General features: G+C 40.4%; 2 protein-coding genes across 7 annotated transcripts in view; both read left to right on the top strand.

Annotated features, from left to right (window-relative positions):
- gdap1l1 (ganglioside induced differentiation associated protein 1-like 1) overlaps nucleotides 1–24503 on the top strand; it is a 263078-nt gene that overhangs the window by 140136 nt on the left and 98439 nt on the right. The gene's annotated exons all lie outside the window — the stretch shown is intronic.
- The window catches only part of pkig (protein kinase (cAMP-dependent, catalytic) inhibitor gamma), a 50416-nt gene that overhangs the window by 12950 nt on the left and 12963 nt on the right, over nucleotides 1–24503 (top strand). Inside the window, exon 1 of one of the 5 annotated variants that reach the window (XM_049581458.1) lies at nucleotides 5867–5967. The exons of 2 other annotated variants lie outside the window; for them this stretch is intronic. The gene's annotated coding sequence lies outside the window, so the exon portion shown is untranslated. Of the gene's footprint in view, nucleotides 1–5866; nucleotides 5968–9028; nucleotides 9158–20362; nucleotides 20517–24503 lie in introns of those variants that run through there. 2 more of the 5 variants (XM_049581459.1, XM_049581457.1) reach the window with 2 other exon arrangements.

The following is a 24503-nucleotide window of genomic DNA, read 5'->3' as shown; positions in this document are numbered from 1 at the left end:
TCGCACATGGTTGGTTATATGAAAAAAGAGCAGGGTTTGGCTTTAGAATCTTGAGGGTGCTAACATGGCTCTCTTGGGTGAAAGTTTGTGTTTGTTGGACCCATCCACCAGTTTCTGATGCTGCAAGTCACTGCCCAAGCGCTGGATTTTTCCGAATTCGTACACTCCTTTGAAGACAGCAATGTGCACATTTTGGACAGGGAAGACAGATGGTTTGAAAGAGGTGTAAAAGAAGCCATCTATGTGAAATTGGAAAAACCATCTCAATAGAGGAGGAGGTCTGCGACACCACCTATCCCCCACCTATAATGCTGTCCTTTCATCTTTGCCCGGGAGATTTAACAGCTTAACCTCTAAAAACAATGGTCGTTCACAAATGGCCTCATGTGACTAACAATTCCAACGACCACCAGGCGGCAGCAGGAGTTTCAACGACCGTCGTTGACACACCATTGGAGCGCTAACGAACCAATGACATCATTGGCCTTGTGAAGACCTCCTCAGAGGTTAAACACCTGGGTGTTTCCACACCAGTTTGTCAGACTAGTTCCAGCCTAGTCAGACAAGAATGAACTGATGAAGCCTCTTGGATAAGAGGTGAAACGTCTTCTAAGACAAAACTAAGTCCAGTTGCGTTCGATTCAATTGCCTCGAGTTCTCCAAAGATGATGATATAGTTGTCTACAAAACCTGCAAAGCAAAAATATGCCAGGCATCTAGCAAATCCAGTCATTTGTTAATTTCTAGAATTGATTGACAGTGTATAATAATGTTAAATATTCTTTAATAAAGTAATTTATCTAAGACAGCAGCCACCTGAGTAACTTTGTATCATCATATTGTTGCAAAATCAGCGAACAATCCACATAAAAAGGTCTATTTTCATTCCAGCTCAAAAATTAATTATATCAGCAACCATAGTGGTTATCAGTTCATTTTTCCCCTCTAAAATCTGTATTGGTATTGGCCTTAAAAATCCCAGCAAATAATATTGAGACAATCAGGGCAGAGGGATTGTCATTAATGAAATATCTTTATAATTTGAATTTGAATATTGCTTTATTTTAATTTAAATCTTCATCACTCAGTGTGATTGGATCACCAACTAAATCTAATAATTAATTAATAATTTTTAGACCAAATGAAGCAGCAAATCTCCACATTTAAAGCCTTGTTCAGACTTACAGCTAACATCCAGTTTTTGGCATATACAGTACAGGCCAAAAGTTTGGACACACCTTCTCATTCAATGCGTTTTCTTTATTTTCATGACTATTTACATTGTAGATTCTCACTGAAGGCATCAAAACTATGAATGAACACGTGGAGTTATGTACTTAACAAAAAAAGGTGAAATAACTGAAAACATGTTTTATATTCTAGTTTCTTCAAAATAGCCACCCTTTGCTCTGATTACTGCTTTGCACACTCTTGGCATTCTCTCCATGAGCTTCAAGAGGTAGTCACCTGAAATGGTTTCCACTTCACAGGTGTGCCTTATCAGGGTTAATTAGTGGAATTTCTTGCTTTATCAATGGGGTTGGGACCATCAGTTGTGTTGTGCAGAAGTCAGGTTAATACACAGCTGACAGCCCTATTGGACAACTGTTAAAATTCATATTATGGCAAGAACCAATCAGCTAACTAAAGAAAAACGAGTGGCCATCATTACTTTAAGAAATGAAGGTCAGTCAGTCCGGAAAATTGCAAAAACTTTAAATGTGTCCCCAAGTGGAGTCGCAAAAACCATCAAGCGCTACAGCGAAACTGGCACACATGAGGACCGACCCAGGAAAGGAAGACCAAGAGTCACCTCTGCTTCTGAGGATAAGTTCATCCGAGTCACCAGCCTCAGAAATCGCAAGTTAACAGCAGCTCAGATCAGAGACCAGGTGAATGCCACACAGAGTTCTAGCAGCAGACCCATCTCTAGAACAACTGTTAAGAGGAGACTGCGCGAATCAGGCCTTCATGGTCAAATAGCTGCTAGGAAACCACTGCTAAGGAGAGGCAACAAGCAGAAGAGATTTGTTTGGGCCAAGAAACACAAGGAATGGACATTAGACCAGTGGAAATCTGTGCTTTGGTCTGATGAGTCCAAATTTGACATCTTTGGTTCCAACCGCCGTGTCTTTGTGAGACGCAGAAAAGGTGAATGGATGGATTCCACATGCCTGGTTCCCACTGTGAAGCATGGAGGAGGAGGTGTGATGGTGTGGGGGTGTTTTGCTGGTGACACTGTTGGGGATTTATTCAAAATTGAAGGCACACTGAACCAGCATGGCTACCACAGCATCCTGCAGCGACATGCCATCCCATCCGGTTTGCGTTAGTTGGACGATCATTTATTTTTCAACAGGACAATGACCCCAAACACACCTCCAGGCTGTGTAAGGGCTATTTGACCAAGAAGGAGAGTGATGGAGTGCTGCGGCAGATGACCTGGCCTCCACAGTCACCGGACCTGAACCCAATGGAGATGGTTTGGGGTGAGCTGGACCGCAGAGTGAAGGCAAAGGGGCCAACAAGTGCTAAACACCTCTGGGAACTCCTTCAAGACTGTTGGAAAACCATTTCAGGTGACTACCTCTTGAAGCTCATGGAGAGAATGCCAAGAGTGTGCAAAGCAGTAATCAGAGCAAAGGGTGGCTATTTTGAAGAAACTAGAATATAAAACATGTTTTCAGTTATTTCACCTTTTTTTGTTAAGTACATAACTCCACATGTGTTCATTCATAGTTTTGATGCCTTCAGTGAGAATCTACAATGTAAATAGTCATGAAAATAAAGAAAACGCATTGAATGAGACGGTGTGTCCAAACTTTTGGCCTGTACTGTATATATATATATATATATATATATATATATATATATATATATATATATATATATATATATAGTATCCAGATTGATTTTTTTATAAAGTGTAGAGAGCAAAAACAACACATGAAATGCAGTTTTTGCAAATTGGATCTAAACTGCATTTGGAGGTGGTTTGAAATGCAATTACAGCTGGATTTCTACGGACGTCTCTGTCTGGACTATAGACTGTATAAAAGAAGTGGACACAGTGATGTCACCCTTTGGTTTGTGAACGACTGTTCTGAACTGTGAGTTTGGCATTTTGACTGGTGCCAGCTTCATTTTGTCACAAGAGGTGACCGTATTTGGATGAGAGGATGCTTCTGAGGAGGATACATATTGTTAGGGTTCTAGGGATGTCCTGATCACATTTTTTTTTGCGTCTGATCCGATACTGAGTCCTTCATTTTGAAACCGAGTCTGATACCGAGTCCGATCTGATACTTTGCAAAGCGTTAAGAAAGAAAGAAAAAAAAAAGAATGCATCCAAGTTGTCCCATAAGGTTTGTTTTTAATTTAAATAGTACCCAAAAAGCTTATCAGTGGTTCAGCACAAAATGTAAACAAATTCAATATCTTCTTGTCTTCAACAAACAAAATAGGTCTATATCTTTATACATTGGAAAGCGGAGGCAACAATGAACAACATAGATGAAAAACCTGGCCATTTTTGTTGTTTTGATTCCTCCGATCTTTTATTACCGATTCCAATTTTGTAAAAATAACGTGATCGGAGCCAATACAGATCGGGACATCCCTATAGTCTTCTATCCTGATTGACAGGTCGCCATAGTAGCAACCTGTCAATCACAAGGTAGCCACACCCTAAAGCATGCCCTGCTATATCACCTATTTTCGATCATAATTTACTAACTAAACATCATGCTGTGTTGTATAAGATTTGACATCATCGATTCAGACCATAAACTCATCAGGAAAATGTTTACTCAGTTAATAATCAAGTGAGAAGTTGAGTTGTGCACTATCAGACTCCTTTTTGTAACCAGTGGAGTAGCCACCTGCTGGCCATTAGAAAGAATGCAGGTTTATGGCACTTGTGCGTTCCCCTTACTTTTTCAGATTTTTCCACTTCCTCTAAACAGCCGATATCTGGATGATTAAATCCTGTTTCAAAAAGGGTTTTTTTGTGTCACTCTTAATGCGACACACGAGTGAAGAAGTGCTGAGCAGAATCCATGCTGCTACTGGTGGATGGTTAAGTGTACCCATCGAATGATGGTGTTTCACTTAGTCCGTCTTGCGCTACTGTGCTTTGATTGGCTAGTATTAACCCCAGCCATGACCTCTTTGCTATAACCCTAACCACTTCTGACCTCGACCTGCCAAACACAGCATGTAGTCATAGCACAGTAGCACAGTAGGGCTGGATGTTCATTCTAGCATGAACTGCTACTGCTACTATCAGAGTGTTATGGAGGAGTTCTGTACTGCGACTTGAAAGCTTGTTTATTTTGAGGGCGAAATGTTGAACCTCCAATGCTCATGTTTACACGTTGTATAGCCACGTCACCAGTGAAGCCATGTAGTTACTGATGCTTATGTCATTACCACAGCAACCCATGCAGATAGGATACAAATCCGATTTGATCACTTGCAAATAACAGGGTGGACAGTCTGTCTTAAAGACCAGATTTGAGAAACAAATCTGATTTTGCCTGCAGCCTGAACGTACCTGAGAATGTTTTGCATTTTTCTTTGATGACTGATCATAAAAACTGTCCAATTAACTTTCTGTTGATCAACTATCGATTCATCTAGTAATACTTTCGGCTTTATGAGCATTACATTAAATAAATTAGCAACTAATTGGATGTTTGACCAATCAAAGCTACAAGTTTCACTGGTTTCAGCTTTTTAAATGTGAATCTTGACTAATTTTCTTTGTTGTCTGATTCATTGTTAACTGCATATCTTCAATGTCTGGACAAAACAAGACAGTTGAAGACATCACATTCAACTTTAGTAAACTGTAATGAACATTTTGTACTATTTTTATTTTATATGTGAAAGAATAAGAAAATTTACTCCAGATTAATCAGTAATAGAAATAATTGTGTCTTTTGCAGCCAGTTCATAGAGATGTCTTTTTAAGTCCGACCAACAACCCATAAATATTTAGTTCACTGTGATTTAAATCAGCAAATCTTGACATTTAGGAAGCCAACACCAGAGTGTGCTTAATTAAAGATCTGTAGAGATTAATCGACTATTATTAAAATAGATGCAGATACAATGTCTTTTGATTGAGTCTGCGATTAATTACTTATTTCAGCTGCACATGTCCATGACACAAACGTCCATCTTATTCATTTTAGCTCTTATAACAAGAACAAGCACTTTGCACTTTTCATAACTTGCAGTTCCGTTTGGATTTTATATGACGGATTAATCTTAAGATTATTTTCTAGATTCACTAATTAATACATTGATGAAAACACCAATCACATTTTCCCAGAGCGCATGTTGATCTCTTTAAATTAAAATTGCTTGTGTAAAGACATAGGGGATTGTTTCTGTAGCATAACGTCGTCAAGTTGTTTGTTTTGGTCATCCAACAGTCAAAAGACATTTAATGTGCAATGATTTTGAATAGAGCAGCTGAAACAAGAGAATACCATGGTGGTTAATTGATTATAAACAATGTCAGGTCTTATTAAAATGATTAAATCACAATTCCAAGCTGGGGACATTTAAAAGTAAACTAAATGGAATAACCAGACAGAATATAAACACAACTTTCAGAGCAGCATGAATGAAATATTGCGCTTTTTATCTTCTTTCAGCTCTCCGCACTTTCCCCCGACACACAGCAGAGTCACACACATCTAAATATTTTTAACTTGGAAGTAGCACCTTTTCAAAGAGTTATAACCGTGTGACGTCCTTAACTTGTAATACCCCCTGGAGCAGCTTTACACAGACATAAATTAGTTTGGCTTCTTAAGTAAACAAGAGAATAACTGCTGAGAGATGTTTGTCTCAAGGAACATTAATCTCTTGTACTTGTTTTAACCCAGAGAAATAGGCTGTGATTCGTACGAGCAGAGGTGGAAGAAGCACTCGGATCTTTTACTTCCTCTCACGGTCTGTGTCTCTTTCTATGTATCATTTTGTCATATGGATTACTGTAATTTTATAATGTTGATTTGTTTTGTACATACGACGTCTGTTGCATATTTGTCTGTCCTGGGAGAGGGATCCCTCCCCAGTTGCTTTTTCTGAGGTTTCTTCCCCATTAAAGGGTTTTATACGGGGAGTTTTTCCTTATCACGATGAGAGTCCAAAGACAGAGGGATGTTGTATGTTGTAAAGCCCTCTGAGGCACATTGTGATTTGAAGGGCTTTACAAATAAAATTGATTTGAATTGAATCTTTCTTCAGTAAAAGTAGCAGCACCACTGTGTAGAAAAAGCCAGTAGTTTATAAGAACTTCTAATGCAGAAGAGCCCTTTTCAGAATAATGTATATTATTAGATTATAGTCACTGATGCAGTCATGTGAACATCACTGGTGGAGCTACTTTAAATTACTTTATATCCTGCTGGGTAGCTTAATCCCAGAGTTAATGGTCCAATATAATTGGAGTCGAAGTATAAAGAAGCTTAAAGTGGAAATACTCAAGTAAAGTACAAGTATCTCTGAATGTTGCTGAAGTACAGTAGCTGAGCAAATGATAATTATGATAATCTTAATGTATAATGATGAAAACTCTGTCTGTGTGTCTGTTCCACGTTTTTCTCCTCACTGACTCGGTCAATCCATGTGAAATTTGGCACAGTGGTAGAGGGTCATGGGAGGATGCAAATGAAGCAATATTACATCAATTGGCCAAAGGGGGGCGCTATAGCAACCGATTGAAATGTCAGACTTTGAATGGGCATATCTCATGCCCCGTATGTCGTAGAGACATGAAACTTTGCACAGAGATGCCTCTCCTCATGAGGAACACATTTGCCTCAAGAACCCATAACTTCCGCTTATATAGATTTTCCACCATTTTCAATTTTTTTGAAAACCACTTCAAATGGATCTCTTCCTAGGAAGTTTGAGCGATCTGCATGAAACTGGGTGAACATAATCTAGGGACCAATATCTAAAGTTCCCTCTTGGCAAAAGTTGGAAAACTTCCTAAAACTGAGCTTCTATAAGGCAATGAATATTGCGGAGCGTGGCTCATCACATAAAGGTGTATAACATCTCAAGGGTTTCACCCATCACCACGCAACTTTGTAGGCATATGACCACACATAATCTGAAGGGACCCCTCCATTATTGACCCCATCAAACAAAATGGGGGCGCTAGAGAGCTCATTTCTTATCTAGGCCTAACCGCCATATGGATTTTTACTAAACTTGGTAGATATGTAGAACAGGACGCCTCAAGGTGACTGGAGAAATTTAACTCTAATTGGCAACTGGGTGGCGCTATAACAACAGAAAAATGCTTCAAAATGGCTAAAATCGCTGTGGCTCCCCCTGTGGACCAATGTTTTAGTTTTTTCTTCTAATGTTTGGTATGACTAAGTCATGGTGTGGTATGCTGTACATAATCACGGAAACTGTCAGTGTGTCATTCTGTCAGTCCCATGTTTTTCTACTCACTGACGTGGTCAATCTATGTGAAACTGCACATAGGCATTGAGGATTGGCATAGGTAGAAGGTGACAAAGCTACCAATGGGTATGGACTAGTATTAATAATGAACAATGGACATAAAACAGGCAAAGAAAGGAAATTCAATATTAAAGGACAATTAAAAACAGTTTAAAACATGAATTAACTGATTCATAAAATCATAGAGTTGTAAAACTATAAATCATAAAATCAAGTCCGATTTCAAAGGAGTTGCAGCAGCGTGAAGTGTAAAAACAAAGAGTGTCAGACCTGTATCGGGAAGTCAGAGCTAGTTAAAGGCTAAAGTGAACAGATACATTTTAAGCTTTCTTTTAAAAGTATTTAGCGAGCTAGCTTCCCTGATATCTGTAGGTAGTGTGTTCCATATAGCTTTGGGGCGTAACTGAAAAAGGCTGCATCCCTGATCTTCTTCTGGCTGTTTCTGGGAACCTCCAATAAACCAGCAGCAGATGATCGCAGTGTTCTTGGAGGCAAATAGTTAACAAGGGAGTTAGCAGTGTAGCTCGGTTCCAGCCCATGTAGGGCTTTGTATACGAGGAGGAGGAGCTTTTAATCAAGTCTAAATGTAACAGGAAGTCAGTGCAGAGTAGCTCAGACTGGCCTGATGTGGTCTCTCCTCTTGGTTCTGGTTCATATCTGAGCTGCAGAGTTTTGAATGGACTAAATTCCATCACTGGCTGCAGTGCAGTTTTGCCACCTTCGTGTTTTTTTCATCTGTAGCCTTCTCCCCCTCTAGACATGTCATGAAACTCTGTCCAGAATCCCTGGATATTTGGGCAGCCCCTTTATTTCACATGTTGGGATTGAATTTATTTAACATGGTTGGAGTTACATGTGCTCTCATTATCCATGCCACCTTCATGTTTTACTATATCGCTGGGTAGCCTGTGAATTTCACCAAGGGATCAATAAAGTTTTATCTTCATCCTTAATAATACATCATAATTGAAATGTTTATTATATTTTGTACTATTGATCTGGAGTTACCAGATAAATGCAGTAGAGTAAAAAAGGACAATATTTCTCTTAATAGTAGTAGAGGAGAGATATAGAGTATTAGAAAATGGAATTACTGAAGTAAAGTACCTCAGGAGTAAATGAACTTTACTTTCCGTCCGTGCATACGAGTGCCATCTCTGTCAGTATTTCATTTTCAGTCATAAAATCTGTTTCTCCCGACACATTTGTGTTTGTAACAACACTTCCTGTGAAGACTCTCGAGTATGATGAGACTCTAAACGAACAGTTTCGACACCATCCGGAGATTGAGATGTGAGACTGTTTTTTTTGTGGGGGGAGGGCAGAGAGGCAGGGTGGGGGGTGTAATCACGGTCTCATTTCAGAGTCCAGTCGAAGCACCTGCTCCTGACTCAGCTGTGAATCATGGGTGGTTGATGAGGCTCAGTCACACACCCGTCCTGTTCCCACACAAACACACACAAACCAGGGGATTCCCTATAGCTGGAGGCAGGGCATGCTGCTACAGCACACTCATAGTCTCATATGTCTGGCTGTCTGGCCACTCGTCTCTGCTGCCTGTGAAAGCATCGATCGATCACAGCTTATTTGCAGTTTTTGGGCCGCAGGGACACTCGCGCACACACAGGGGACACGGCGGTGTACATCCAACACCTCTCTGGTAATGTAACCTTCACTTACCTCCAAACACGGACATCTGATCCTTGTGTATATGGGATCCTTTTTCTGTGGTTCTTTATTGTGTCGTGTGATATTATGATGCTCTCACGCCTCGAGAACTGGTTTTGGTTGACCCAGCTGTTGCTAAGTGAGCTGTGCTAACAAAAGGGAACATAAAAGTATTACCCGTCTCTTCAGTGTTTATCACGCTCTCCTGCCATCTGTTTAACAGATGAGACGACTTAGTAGATTAACAAAATCTGCCGTTTTGGGTTTCTAGTTTGAGCTGAGCGAGAGTCACGCAGAGGAGATCTGTGTGCTTTAATTAAAATATATTTATTTATTTATATATATGCATTTTAAAGCATTACATTCCAGCTGCAGTGACCAGTGTGGTTTGTCTTAAGTGGAAGTCATAAAGGACTTCCTGTGCAGAGGCTGGTCATGTGAACGGGATGTGGTCATCTGGGCGGAATCACTCAGTGACATCATTTGATATTTTCTTAAAGGAATAGGTTGACAGTTGACATGGATGATCTACAGTCTGATTAGAGACTCCAACTAAACTGTTTACATGGAAGCTAATTAAAGTGATCCAATAAGATGTGCGGTTACTTGCCCCAAAGCTTTCAATCAGAATATAAGAGAAAGATTTGAACTCATTCAATAAAGTACGGAAGCGTATTGCATTCACTTGACAAATAATGTTTTTCTGAGTAATTTTTTCTGTTTTTGTAGTAATTTATTTATTTTTCTGTTTTTTGGTGTAATTTTTTTCTGTTTTTTGGGGTATTTTTTTCTGTTTTTTGTGGTATTTTTTTTCTGAGTAATTTTTTTCTGTTTTTTCGGGGTATTTTTTTCTGGGTTTTTTTGTGGTAATTTTTTCTGTTTTTCGTGGTAATTTTTTTGTTTTTCGGGGTATTTTTTTCTGTGTTTTTTTTGTAATTTTTTTTCTGTTTTTTGTGGTAATTTTTTTCTGGTTTTTGGGGTGTTTTTTTCTGTGGGTTTTTTTTGTAATGTTTTTTTCTGTTTTTCATGGTATTTTTTTTTCTGTTTTTCGTGGTAATTTTTTTTCCTGAACAATAAGAGTAAGACACGTAATTAGTTACACACAGGGTATGATAATCTAGCTATGTTTTCGACTGCATCCTTCTGTTGTTGGCCTATCGCTCAGTGTAACAGGTTAGGTTAGTAACAGGTTGTAACAGCGTTAGCTGACAAACTTGTATGGGCATGATTTCAGTTGTCAGCTAACGTAAGTTTAAAAAGCATTCATGTCAAATGTCTTTTTTACCAAATTGTTTGGCTGCACTTTAACCTGTGTTTGATCTGTGTCAACACTGGATAATAATAATAAAAAGTTTTATGGCATTCATTCTACTATTATGTATTTATTTCTTAATATTTTACATAGAGTTTTAGGAGCTGAGACACACATAATTCATATCCCAATGCCATCCATTTTTATTTTACACAGTGGTATCGGATCAGTACTCGAAATCGGCAGAAACCTAAGGTTCAGGGATCGGAATCGATATCGGGAAGGAAAAAGTGGTATCGGTACATCTCTACTTACACCTCCCCTCTAAAACCAATTGAAAAATTCCTTCCAATCAGGCCACTCTCTTCAGATTGAGGTGAACGCATGATGCATTTTTATTTCGATTATTCGCAAAATACAAGCATCCATGTAAACACACCTATTGTGGGAAATAAGATGTCATAAGATGAGAAGATTGAAACCACTCCTCACATCTTTGTGTGATTTGTTCCACCCATGCAGTTCCCATATTTTTTTAATCCAGATGTTGTAAGTTGGAGGTTCAGGATTCAACCATCTAGTTGTGATACACGTAATCGCAGCCCCCAAGAGGATTTATAATAGATATATTTTTGCCCTCCCTTCAAACCCTTCAGGGATTGCTATGAGGAGAATCACCCTTGGATCCTTGAGGATATTACGATGAAACACTGCTCTCGGGGCATCTAACACATCCTTGATGACATGAGAGGATGGAAACCACTCAGCACATCTTTCTGTTCAACTTGAAGAGTCTTGACGTCATGATGAGGCATTCTAGCAACCATGGGTGATACCAGGAAGTCAGCGCACTCGACCAAGAAATAGTCCAATGTTCATCCACTGTTAGAATATTTAACTCTGACGAACAATTTCTTCAACTTATTCCAATTTAATGGGTTGCTGGCAAATGATCTTCACATCATGAGATGGACTTTAGGGTTCAGTGTCTTTCCCAAGGACATGTGGACAGGAGGAGATGAGGATCGAAGTGACAACCCTGTGATCAGTGAATGACTTGCTCTGCCTCCCGAGTGTGCCACTGAATACATATTAACAATACAGTTAAAGGGGAAATCTTTTAACCAAAACATGACCTGTTGCACCAGATGGTTTGTTACACAGACCCATCTGAAAGCTGTCATCAGAAACTATTTAGAAAAGTGCAGTCACTTTCAGAAATACTTGGCAGGTTATTGGACGAACCATCTGTCTATCGCGGAAGCCAGTGGGAAGAAGAGCAAAAATATCTGTTCCATTGACAAATGCCTTCAGTGGTGTTCTTTGCTCTTCTTACAAAGAGAGAAATACTCTCCAGTTCTTATGCAGTCGATGCTATTGCAGCATCTATACTAACCTATGTAGGAGCTGCCATTGTTCTTTTGAAAACAGTCACCCCTTTATGTTGTCTTCACCCACACTTAAACCACGCCTGTAGCAGCCATGTGATGCCATGGGGCCAAAAGACTTTTCCCCATAGACTAACATTGTCAAAGAGACGTCTGTAAATGCCTATGAGCATCACACCCCCAAGAAACGACTTGTTTTACTATCGGGATTTGATCCAGTCGATCCGATAACATTTCAAATGTCTGGAAGAGCCGCACGATTCCGCAAGTTTATCTCAGTTAAGTTAGCATAGGGCTAAACCAGAAGTTCACCATTCAGCGGGGCAAACTTTGCTGCTCGGCCACTCTCGGCTGCTCTAATGCCGAGTTCATTCATGCGTATGGGAATATTTTAAATGAAATATTTCACAAAACATGCCACGTACCTGGCAGGCCAACATATCCATTTATATGTTGCTATGCAGTATTGGTCCTGTTTTTGTCCCAGTAATGTTCCAAGCTCATATTCCAAACTATTGGATGGCGAAAAACTGACAAAATTAGCCCCTCCCTCATGGCTGCAGGTGTTTCTATCAGGTTTCCTTCCATCTGTGAAGAAATTCACTTCCTTGCATTGATCAATAGGGGCATATTTAAAGATCTACAAACATCGGTGGAAACGAGCTGTAAGGGCTCATTTATGCCCATCGTTAGATATAGAGTATGGACAGAGCCTTCGGTCTGTACTCTACGTTCATTTTGTCTGTATTTGGACACGTTTTGTAAAAGCTTACAGATACAGATGAACCCTCTGGAGATTGCGGAGGCAATGTAGCATAGTTTAAGCAAGATGCCATCGTAGGAGACAAGTAAGAAGCTTAAATGATGGCAGAACGGAACGAACCAGTAATATATGGTAATATATAGTGAAAAGAATTCTCCATCCACATGTTGGGGTATGGGCGGCGTGTAGCGGTTAGCACTGTCGCCTCACAGCAAGAGGGTTCCTTGTTCAGTCCCAGGAGGGGGCCTCTCTGTGTGGAGTTTGCATGTTCTTGCAGTTTCTCCAGGTACTCCGGCTTCCTCCCACAGTCCAAGACATGCAGGTTAATTGGTGACTCTAAATTAGCTGTAGGTGTGAATGTGAGTGTGAATGGTTGTCTATGTGTCAGCCCTGTGATAGCCTGGTGACCTGTCCAGGATGTACCCTGCCTTTCGCCCAATGTCAGCTGGGATAGGCTCCAGCCCCCCCGCGACCCCCAAGAGTATAAGCGGTTACGAAAATATATGGATGTTGGAGTGTATAAAATGCCCGCACAGACCTCTGTTTAAAGGTACAATATTACCTCCTTTATAACTGTCGCCTCGTTCGTTGTTGTGTGAAACTTTTGACTGCTCTCTAGTGCCATCTATTGGCTGTACCTACACTATGAGGGCAGTGATGTTTACAGCATTTGAAACAGGTGTCTGTTTTCTATGTAAAGGGAGTATGGATGAACCTTAAGTCTCTAATGCACCTGCTTTGTGGGCCCCACATTGCAGAAGATCTGTGTAATGTCATACCGCGGATATTGAGCCTTTTTTTGGCCTCATGTGGAACTGAGCAACTGAGCTAGCCTCTAATGCTGTGTCCAATTCTCTTTATACATCCATAGTAGCTGCCAGTAGCTCCACACTCACTGATTGGTCACAACCACTGCTGGTATTTGTTTTTCCCCAAAAGTAGGTTGAAACGGTACAGTTGTAATATTGACATTGTGCAAAATTCCCCAAATTCCCGAGCTTAACTTCCCTTGCAGTACGAATCAGATTGCATCATACTGTTGGCGACTGACATCCATGCTCTGGCTGTTCCCTTCTCCTTCATGCTCATAATGTTCCAACATAAATCCATTACTCAAACAAATATGCAGCTTGACATTTATTGGGTACAACGGAAAAATACACACGTGATAGTCGGCACATTATTGTCAAGTGGTGCTTTCATATCTCACCGGCCTTTCAGTGGAATCTGCTTTATCTTCCGCCCATCTTCTGTCTGCTTTTCCCGAAGGTCCCATCCTCTGTATTACTGCTCGCTATCTGTATGTCTCCTCTAGGTCTCATTATTCACAGACACATCATTGAATACCTGTGTGCACAACACAACTGTATGAAGCCATAAAAGCCCGAAATCCCTCTCAATTTGTTACTGACACCCAAGAGTTGGATATCCCACTGTTTAACATCGGTATTTTCTTTTTTATTGATGGCCATTAAAACTCCTGTAGTTTCCTTCAGTCTCGTACATAATGTTTAGCCGGGTGTTAGAAAGGTGAAAATGATGTTTGTTTTTACTCTTGTCTTGGTTTTGATGATCACAATAAGAGATAAAGAATACTATTTCCTCCAATTAAAAACCCATCCACAATGTTTTAAGAGCTGAACTCAACAGCACAGCAGCTGTGAACTAATCCAGGGTGAAATCAAGTTGGCTTTATTTCATTCATAACTGTGGGGTGATATCTTGCAGTAGTAAGTCAGCTGACTTTAACAGCAGCCCACTTGCCACATTGATCCTGCTAACCTGGAGAACAAAGTCAAGAGGACCTTCTGTACGGACACTTAACCACACAGGTTGCCTGTAAAGTTTATAATTGATTTTCTGACCACCGAGGCTCACGTTGCTTTAGTACCTCGTTGCATCTCTGACCTTCTTTAATTCCCATGAGCTGAAGCTTCTCAGGCAGCAGGCAGATAGACAATCCTGGTTTTGTAAAATCATCAAGACGCTGTGAAATATATCATCCTTTGTTTTATTAACCTGTGCTTTTATTTTGTATTGTTAACTTTGATTCAATACCTTGAGAAATATTGATATTCAATACTATTTTTGATACTAAAATTGACATTAAGGGTACAATATTCAAATTTTTATACAAAGTTAATAATTAAATGTAACAATAACAAGATATTGACAATGAAAAACTTATTTTTGGCAGGATGACTAACTGACATAGCGAGAAAGTGTAGCTGGCACTGGTATATGGATACTGAGGAAAATGAGTAACCTTTTTAAATATTAAAAATCAATATATATCGCTAAATCAATATTTTTGACAATACTACTATGTATAGATTGATTTCCATCTTCATGCTGCACATTGTAACAATTAGCTAATTTATAGTTTAAAGACAGCAAATTAAAGGCAAGAATTTTAATACTTTAGTAAGCAAAAATCATCGGTTCCAGTTTATGGATGTGAATGTTTTCTGATTTTCTTTGTCTTCTCTGACAGTAAACTAAATATCTTTTGAATTTGGATGGTTGCTATGAACTTAGGGAAGTCATAATTGTTTTTTGTTTTGTTTTGCTGCAGACATTTTATAGATTTATCAATTAATTGAGAAAATACTCTGTAGATTAATTGATAATAGAAGATAATCAGTAGTTACAGCCCTGCTGCAAGCAATTAGTTATTGTCAGATTTTATAATGGCATTTTTATCACCATCTGGTTTTGGTTTCTTTTTTCCCCCGTACTGTCTGTGCCGTGAAGCACATTGTAAAATAAAAGGAGTAGTAGTTATAGTAAGACATTATTCATTCTTCAGTCAAATGTGTAAAAAGGTCTTTGTTCATTTTCATCCATATTTTTCAGGACTTTGTAGCTTCATTGTTTCCTATATTTTCATTGTGCTTCCTCAGAAGTTAAACGGCTTGATTATCAGTTTGATCAGTTAGGTGGAGCTGATATGATTAGTCTTACATTAGCAAATTAATTGGCAACTACTTTGATAAGCAGTCATCATTTCAGTCTTTTTCATGCCTCCATGTCTGTGACAGCTGTGGCCTGAGGCATCGTGTTATCGAGTTGTCCGTACATACGTCCCACTCTCGTTAATGTAATATCTGAGGACCACCTTAAAGCTCGGTACACACTGTGCCATTTTGGGCTGTCCGAGACGAAAGATGACCAACAAGAAAGACACATGGCGATATCTTTGGTCGTGGCTCTAAAATGGTGGCTCTACGTCACACAGTGAGAGAGGTTCAAGGATGGCTGTTGCCATGGTCTTGCGATCAAAGACAGCCTGGGATGAAATTCTGACGGTGTCAGACATTTCGAATGACGATCTCAGTGTGTGAGACCTACGTCTACTAGCCAACCAATAGAAAGGCAGCATGAAATGACACACTGGTGCTAAACCCAATCAAACAGCAGGATAGCAGCTCGTCATGGAGGCAAAACACGCTACAAGAAATGTGTGTGATTCCAGCAAAGAGGAAAACCTTGTGGAGTTGTGGCAGCAGAAGCCTTGCCTGTATGATGTGTTCTCCAGCTCATCATTGCGTAAAGACGAACGAAGCACGGAAGGAAAAAGTGGCGGAGTTGCAGCTGCCAAATGAGCAACCTAGCAGCTAGCAAACACACACACAGATATTGTGACCCTCTGTGTTGTGCTCCACAGTTGGAGAAGTAATAACCCGTGCAGCATCCTTGCGCACTCAGTATGGGAAGCTATTGCATCGTACGTTGTTGCCTGTGATTCAGTAGGCACTGTCATCGTACAGTCTGCATACATCAAACTTGATGTCGTACCAAAGTTTACTAGATCCATGTCGCAAAGTGTAGCTGCAGCAAACTTATAAAACTGCTAAAATCTCACAGTCTGTAGGAGGATTAAGGGAATTTTGGCACAAACGTCCACGCACAAAGATGAACTCATTGGACTTTGGTGATCAAACAAGGTTCTGGCCATGAATCAAGAATGCTGATGCTAATTTTTACAAAATTCAACACAAATGTCCAAAAGGATAAAATGAAGTGATGACATTTTATATCCAAAAGGTCAAACGTCAACTTTAACATCATAATGTTCTGCCAAAATACTTTTCTGGCCATTACTGGTCATATCTCAGGAATAGAAGGGAAGACATTTGGTCAGGCACTGAAATGGTGACACTAATCTTGGGTGTCCACCCTGAAACTGTGCTGATTGTAAAGATCTTTTGGTCTGCTGGGTTGAAAATGTGTGTGAAACATCAATGTTTTGCCAAAAATACACTTATTACTTTTTAATTAATTCCTTTTAAGTCCTCACTACATATGTAAAGATACTGGACAGACTTATGGATGTTAACTGCTACTTGACAGGGTGGCAGAGGTGTACAACCACAAGGGAGTGATTCTGGTTTGCAAAAATCCTCTGCTTCCAGCTTCTTCAACATCAGGATTTTTCAGTTTCAGTGTAATTAAATATATTTGACTTTTTGTTGAGACAAAACAGACCACTGAAAGACTTCACCTCGGGCCTTGGGAAATAGTTTCTCTTATGTCATTTTTCAAACTAAACAACAAATAGACTGATGGAGAAAAAAGGCCAAAGATGATTTGATGATGGCAGTTTTGATCTCAGCATGCCAGCAGTCAACATCAGAAAGCCTTTGTCACTTTTTGGACAACTCTTGTTGGAGCATCGCCATCCATATGCATCTTTTTGTCCACCACTGATCTCTCGTGAGAGACAAATGCTGGGAATTGATCTCTGAAGTGCTGCGAGTTGTGAAGTGGGGAAGACAAGTCTGATGCTTCTCTGTGTGCCTGCCAAGATCATCTGTCCAAGCTTGATTGATTTTTGATTTTGCTGTAGCTTTCTGAAGAAGCAGCCTTTTGCCCGGGCCCTTTTGTTTTATTCATTAGCTCACTGAAGACTTTTCCATGCAGCAGCTGATGCTAATAGCCTCGGTCAGGCTTCTTATCTCCTTTCCCTCGGCTGATTCATAATGCCTTCAGGCGCAGGAGCTCAGTACGCTCATTTAGGATGGCAATTATGTGAGAGTGGCAGTGATCATCCTCGGTATCTCCGCTCGGTGAGAGGGAGATAGGAAATTGCATTGAGTATCCAGTGTTACCAGTGATAATTTTGCATGTCAGACAGAGAAGATGGAAACTTCTACTGTGACTTAAAGGTTCAGTGCGTAGGAATTAGGGGGTTGTATCGGCTGAAATATGTAATATGGGGTATGTTTCCTCAAGTATATAATTAAAATCATGGGCGGATATTGTGATGGTGAGCCCCTGGGTATAGATATGCACCATCACCTCTCCTTTATAAGAGCACAAACTACAGACTCTGTGGTGGATTTCCTTCTGTGGCCTCTGCGTCTGAAGTAGTTTTGTGTCTTTTTTATCATTTTAATGTGTCGTTGTGGTTCTTTTGCTTCTTTTTGTAATTATTTTTGTCTCTTTGCAGTTCCTTTCCATCTCTTTGTGGTCATTTTGAGTATCTTCCTGGTCAGTATATGTTTATTTGAGTGACATTTTGCAGGTGAAGGCCAAAGGAGCCCCTCGGCCTGTGCCCAGTAGGCCCATCCAGTAATCCATCCATCATTCAAACAAGTTGTTTATATCTACGTAGGAAGCAGGTTCTTGCCATGTTGCCCTGCTGGGTTTCTACAGTAGCTCAGAGCAGACATATCAAACACTGGCTCTAGATAGGGCTAGTTGCATTTTCACATTGACCACTGTAGTATGCAGTCCCTTTTGCAACCAGCGTGTCAGCGTGTCAGCGTTAGTCATGTTACTAATTTTTGTAACATGAAACTGCTTATTCAGTGTTTTTACTGGTTTTAATCACCTGGTCTGCTTGTTTTGAAGAGGAAAAGACCTCTTCAGATAATTTGGGTCATGATTAAAACCCCCTGAACATCTGGATCACATAGCAGGTGTTGGTTGATTGGCCCATCTGCAAAGTGCCAAACAGGGAAGGAAAAACACTGATTTATAACGTGAAACTGCTTTATTATGTGTTTTCACCGGTTTTAATCACCTGGTCTGTTTGTTTCAAAGAGGGAGAGACCTCTGCGGATGATTCGGCTCCACGTACAAATGTCCTGAACGTCGCAGGGCTTGACGCTAACTTTTTTCCCAAGGAGCACATGTGCTCCTAAGTTGAAAAAGTAAGGAGCACACAAAAAACTTTAGGGGCACAATGTAAATTGATCAAATAATGTGTTTTCCGTAATAAACGTGACGCAAATAGACATTTACAAGCAAAATTATTTAATGAATTTGTATACAAAATGTACAGAAAGGTAAAATCATCAAGTTTTGAAAAAGTATTGCAATTTAATTTTGTCTTTAATGTTATCTTATATATATTATCTTTGCAATATGATTATCTTATATAATGTTATTACTATCCTAAAACATTCTCCAGGTCCTCTGAAACTCTGCAGGACTTATGTCCACCCAGCCAACAGCCTGGCCGTGGAGAACGGTCCCTAACTGCGGGGAGAACGGAGCAGGCTTCCCCGGAGGTCCGCTGCTTAACCCGGTCCGTCTCCTCCACACTTTGACTTATTTCCACCCTGCCGACAGTGGGACTTATATTCATTGTGCCGACAGTGGCTTTGAAAACCACCCATAACCGTGTCACACGGGGAAGAGGGAAGAGGGAAGGCTGCTGGAGTTCCTCCAACATTTGCGGTTAGATTATCATATGTTTTTATTGACAAAAATATGGGCTGCTTCGGCTGATTTTTTTTTTATGTGCACATGTGCCCCTGAATATATTTTACAGTTCACACACACCTATTTTTAGTCACAAATGTGAGTGAAACACTCGCACCGTCGAGCCCTGGTCTGGATTGTAAGTAATCAGAGAAAAAGGTGAGCACACATGAGCAGGTGCTAGGCTAATTGCCCGTGCCAAACAGTTACGCAGAAACACCAATTTGTAATGTGAAACTGCCTTATTTAGTGTTTTTACGGGTTTGAATCACTGGCTTTGTTTGTGTTGGAGAGGAAGAGAATTCTGCGGATGATTTGGGTCATGATAAAAAAACCCTGAACATCTGGATCACATAGCAGGTGCTGGGCGAGTGGCCCGTCTGCGAAGTGCCAAACAGGGAAAGAGAAACACTGATTTGTAACGTGAAACTGCTTTATTCAGTGTTTCTATCAGTTTAAATCACAGGGTTCGTTTTTTTGGAGAGGAAAAAGCCTCTGCTGATAATTTAGCTCCCTGTAAAAACCTCCCGATTGATGAACACTGAAGGAATTCTAATCAGGAGAAGTTTCAGCTGGTTGAAGTCTTAAATCCTCACCACTAGACGACATTAAATCTCCCTAAATCGTACACACTATTACGTCGTACCTTTAATAGTAAGCTTGAGTCCTTGAGTGAGAGCGAGGTGGTAATTACCTTCTATTTAGTGGAAGACATTTGTGCGTGCTCGTCCCCTCAGCAGGGAAAGTGTCCAATGTAAATGGCTGACGTGCTGAAGAGCAAAAGCTAGCTGTTTGGCAAGTAGCAGTATTCACTTCACCAGGGGAAATAAGGCCTTCACACCCAAGCCCCGGGTCCCATCAGAACAGGAAGGATATAGGGCAAATATATACACCAGAGTTGAATGGACAGGGCTTTTATTTATTTATGAGAGGGAGACCGGAGAGAAACAACAATGCTAATCCCGACGAGGAAATACAGCTCCCCTGTGTTTGAAGTGGGCTTGCTGTCAGCCGAGCAGCTGCTGACATCATGTGAACAGACAGTGCCCAGACCACATTTATCGGGGGCTGAGAGGAGGCGAGCAGGAGGGCAGAAAGAGCTGAGGCACACCAGTGTTATGGTCCTCTCGCTGTGTAACACTTAGTACTGGAGGGTAAATGGATACAGAGGGATTTGTCTGAAGGAGTTTGGCTTTGCGGGCACCCCAGAGCAGATGAGGCAACTCTGATGACTTTGGTAAGATAAGAGGGTTTGTTGTTAACTTCTTTATCTGTGAGTTATCTTTTCATTTATTGTTCGACCACGAGATCTGAAACAGCCGAGAGTTGCTGAGTGTCTGTTTTGTACTGCAAGTTGATGAAGACGGCGTTTCTTTCATTAAGAAGCAGGACGGTTTGTAGCATTTTATTAGACCTTAATTTGATTAGTAGAGTGACAGAAATGAATAAACAACCATTTAGATAGTTGGTTAAACACCTGAGTCGTATTTCAAGCAGAAATGCTGAATGTGCTCTGGTTACATCCTCTCAAATGTGAGGATTTGATAGTTCCCTCTGTCTTATCTCATTGTAAATTGAATATCTTTGGAATTTGGACTGTTATTCAAACAAAACAGGACATTTAAAGACATCACCTGGGACTCTAGGAAAATGTGGTGGGCATGTTTTAGGGCTGCCACTAATGATTATTGTCATTAGCGATTACTATCTTTATTAAATGATCATTTTGTCAAAAAAAAAAAAAAATCAGAAAAAAGGTGAAAAATATCTGTTTAAAGCTCAAGGTGACATCTTTGAATGTCTTCTTTTTCTGATCAAAACTCTAAAACCAATATATATTTAGTTTATTATCATGTTTGACAACCATAGACTATGTGAAATGATGCACGTAGCCACTGTGACATGATGCAACCGAAGTGCATATTCAACAGATTCAGTGTGGACACAGAGATGCTTGCTTGCCTGCTGTTAGGCCAGCAGATTCTCAGAGGAAAACATTTTTACCTGACGTTATGATTGGAGAGATTTAAATATATTTAAATAGATTGTATTGGTCAAAAACTGGAAAGCAGAAACTCCAGATACTGAGGATTGAGGTGCTTGTTGTGGGGAGGGAGACAGAGAGAAGAGAAGGTGGAAGGTGGACTATTGCACAGTGTTTCTGTAAGTTATTAATAACATACACTGCTTTGACACTTAATGACCAGCCTGCCAGAAAACTGCAGATTTTCTAACAAGCTTATCTGAACCGCCTGACCGTTGATTGGCACAGGGTCCTGTAGATTGTGGGTCGACCTGGCCATTTGAGGGCCATTTGGTTCTTCCATGTTGGCTTCATTTTTCAGCCCTTAAGATTAAGTTGTCACATTTGAAGAGCTGAAACCATCAAGTGTTTGCTTAAGAATAACTATAATGATTATTTGATTGTTATTTACATACTTTTTCTTTTAATTTTATTTATTTATTTATTTATTTATTTTTACAATTTTTCAATACTTTATACACCAAATGATGAATCAAGAAATTAGATGACGGATTAATCCACAATGAAAATAATTCTCAGTTGCATACTTTTTGATTTTCGTCAGCTTGATCACGTCAAACTTTAAGGCAGGTCATTAAGTATTTGTGGTTCAAAAAGGCCAGTGGAAACTTTAGTTGCTAGTAGAAGCGTGGAGGCTTTTTGCCTCGTCAATAAATGCGTCACAATTAGTTGACTTGAAATTGGTTGTGTAGACGGGCCTAATGGACGTCCAAATCAGCAAAGAAGCCAGTCTTTGTGTGGGTTATTGCAGATAATGTGAGTTTATTACACACATATCAGGCTTAAAAGGCTCCGGCGGGACAGAAGTGAGCCTGCCTCTCTAATGGGCCCAGTGTAAGTGGCTATGCTGACTCATATTCCCCCAGTGATCTCAAAGGCTTTTGTTCCTAATATCTGCATGCCAAAACCTCTCCTGTTACATGTCACCTCGCCCAGTGTGGTCACTTCATGTTCAAACCTTTCGTATGTAACAGCTGTTGTGCAGCTGTGCTTTCATTCACAATGAGGTTATCATGCTTTTTGCGTCGAAACGACAATACAGCTTTCTCTCAGAACAGAGGAATTACCAGAATTTGAATTAGTTCCTGAAATAACTTTTGTAGAGAGAATCCCCTCGTTGGAAACAATCCACACATACAGTGCAGAGCAGGAAGGAGAAGAGGGGAAAGAGAGCGAGCCGAGTTCAGCTCATGAGCTGAGCTGCAGCGATTTCCCTTTGAGGATTGAGTTGTTATTGTCTCGGGTGAAAATACACACCTGTGACATTTGTCTTGTGGTAGTGTTTCCAGCTGCAGCTGTGTCAAGTTTCCCTGTGTATGCACGCCCTGGCCTTTTCACATAAAGACGGCCTTTTTGTTTAACTAGGACACACACATAAAGAGAGCTGTAAGTCATCATTTCCTGGAATGTGGTGTGAGATACTGTCGAGATGTAAATTATGCAAGGCCGCATCACATGTGTGTAATAGGTCAACCATATTACACTTACAATGCAACTTTAAGAGGACACATGTATGTTATCCAGAAAGAAACATGATATTAAAGCAATTTTGAGAATTGAGAAATCATTTAAGTCATTTTTCAGGAATAAATCCATAATAATTGCAGCCTTCAGCTTTTCAAATGTGACAATTTTGCTGCTATAGTATTCTCTGTAGGTCATTGTAAAATTGATATATTCTAGTTTTGGACTGTTGGTTGGATAAAAGAAAACATTTGAAAATGTCCAGCCTGGACATTTTTTCACCATGTTAATAGTTAACCATTAATCGGTTTGCTGCTTCCTTCCAGGATGTTCTTGTTTCCTTGAGTTCCGCCTCGACAGACCTTTTCCAGCTGTTTCTTGGTCTTCCTGGCTTTCTTTTCCCTTGTGTGTTCCCGGTTAAGGCCTATCTGGTCATGTTGGAGGATGGTTTTCTCAAGGTGTGCCCGATCCAGCCCCATTTCCTGCGTTTGACTTGGGTTTCAGTTTGTTCTTGTTGTGTGGTTTGCCAGAGCTCTTCGTTTGCGATGGTGTTGGCCAGTAAATTCCCAGGATGTGTCGTAAGCATAATCAGTTTACTGTTAAGAAAATTGTTGGTCTATCAGTTAATTTTGCAGCTCTTTAGTTTACTGCACTGCACACCACCCATGGATGTATAAAGAGTAATGGATACATTCTGCGATTAACTCTAGTCACACCAACCCAACCCAACAGCATTACTGTGGAGATATTGTGTCCACCCTATGGTCTCACACCTGGGTCGCCCCGCTGAGTAAGTGGCTCAGTTTTGAGCTGCAAAGCCCCTTCACTGTTAGCACTGTTAGCAGTGTCAGCACGGTGAGTGGTGCTGACATAGTTAACAATGCTAAAGGGGTTTTGCAGCTCAAAATGACTGATGGACTGGATGGAAGCTAGCTAGCAGCACCGCTCATTCGCATTTATCGCTGGTAACCGTGGCAGTGTTGCTGTGATAACATGGTGGCCACCCTCTGGTCTAAGCAGCTTCATTTTCTAGCCGCAGCTTTGTTAACTATGTTAGCACCACTAGCCGTGCTGAGGCTGCTAATGGTGCTAACAAAGCTAACAGCGCCAAAGCTGTTTTGCAGCTCACAACTGAGCCACTAGCTCATCTGTGCAACCTGGGGGGAGACTGGAGGGTGGGCACAATGTTATCGAAGCAACATCACCCTGGTTACTAGTAGTAAATATGAATGAGTGGCGCCGTCCGAGGCTTGCTAACCAGTGGAGACGCCAGGGTGGGCAGTCGGCACCAAAGTGTTAATGTGGCTATCCAGCTGTCTGTCAGCAAAGGCAACAGAAAATACATTAAAGGCAAAACATTACATCACTAAACATTAAAATTTCACCACCTCTTAATCGATAGCACTTTGAAATGTGGTGCTAAAGCTCACTGAGTCATTGGAGCGCCAAACAAATAGGAAAGGCTTCTTGTATTTCATGTCATCTTGCCTTTTATTCTTAAAAATCAGCTGGTTAGTCACCAGTTAATCGGGCTATCAAAGCAAAGTAAAGCCATTCTGACATCCCAAGTAAAGACTAAACAATTCATTGCAACCCTAGATGGAGTTTATGATTATTCTTTTATTCAGCTCAATAAACAACAGCTGCAATCAGCTCAGTCACACAGAAGGTCATCAGTGTCTTTTACTCATCGGCTGCCTCCAAGTCACTTTACAT

Source organism: Epinephelus fuscoguttatus, linkage group LG7 (genome assembly GCF_011397635.1).
Source record: "Epinephelus fuscoguttatus linkage group LG7, E.fuscoguttatus.final_Chr_v1".
NCBI classification, from domain to species: domain Eukaryota; kingdom Metazoa; phylum Chordata; class Actinopteri; order Perciformes; family Serranidae; genus Epinephelus; species Epinephelus fuscoguttatus.
The sequence above is the reverse complement of the archived record's forward strand: the minus strand, read 5'-3'. Positions and strand labels throughout refer to the sequence as shown.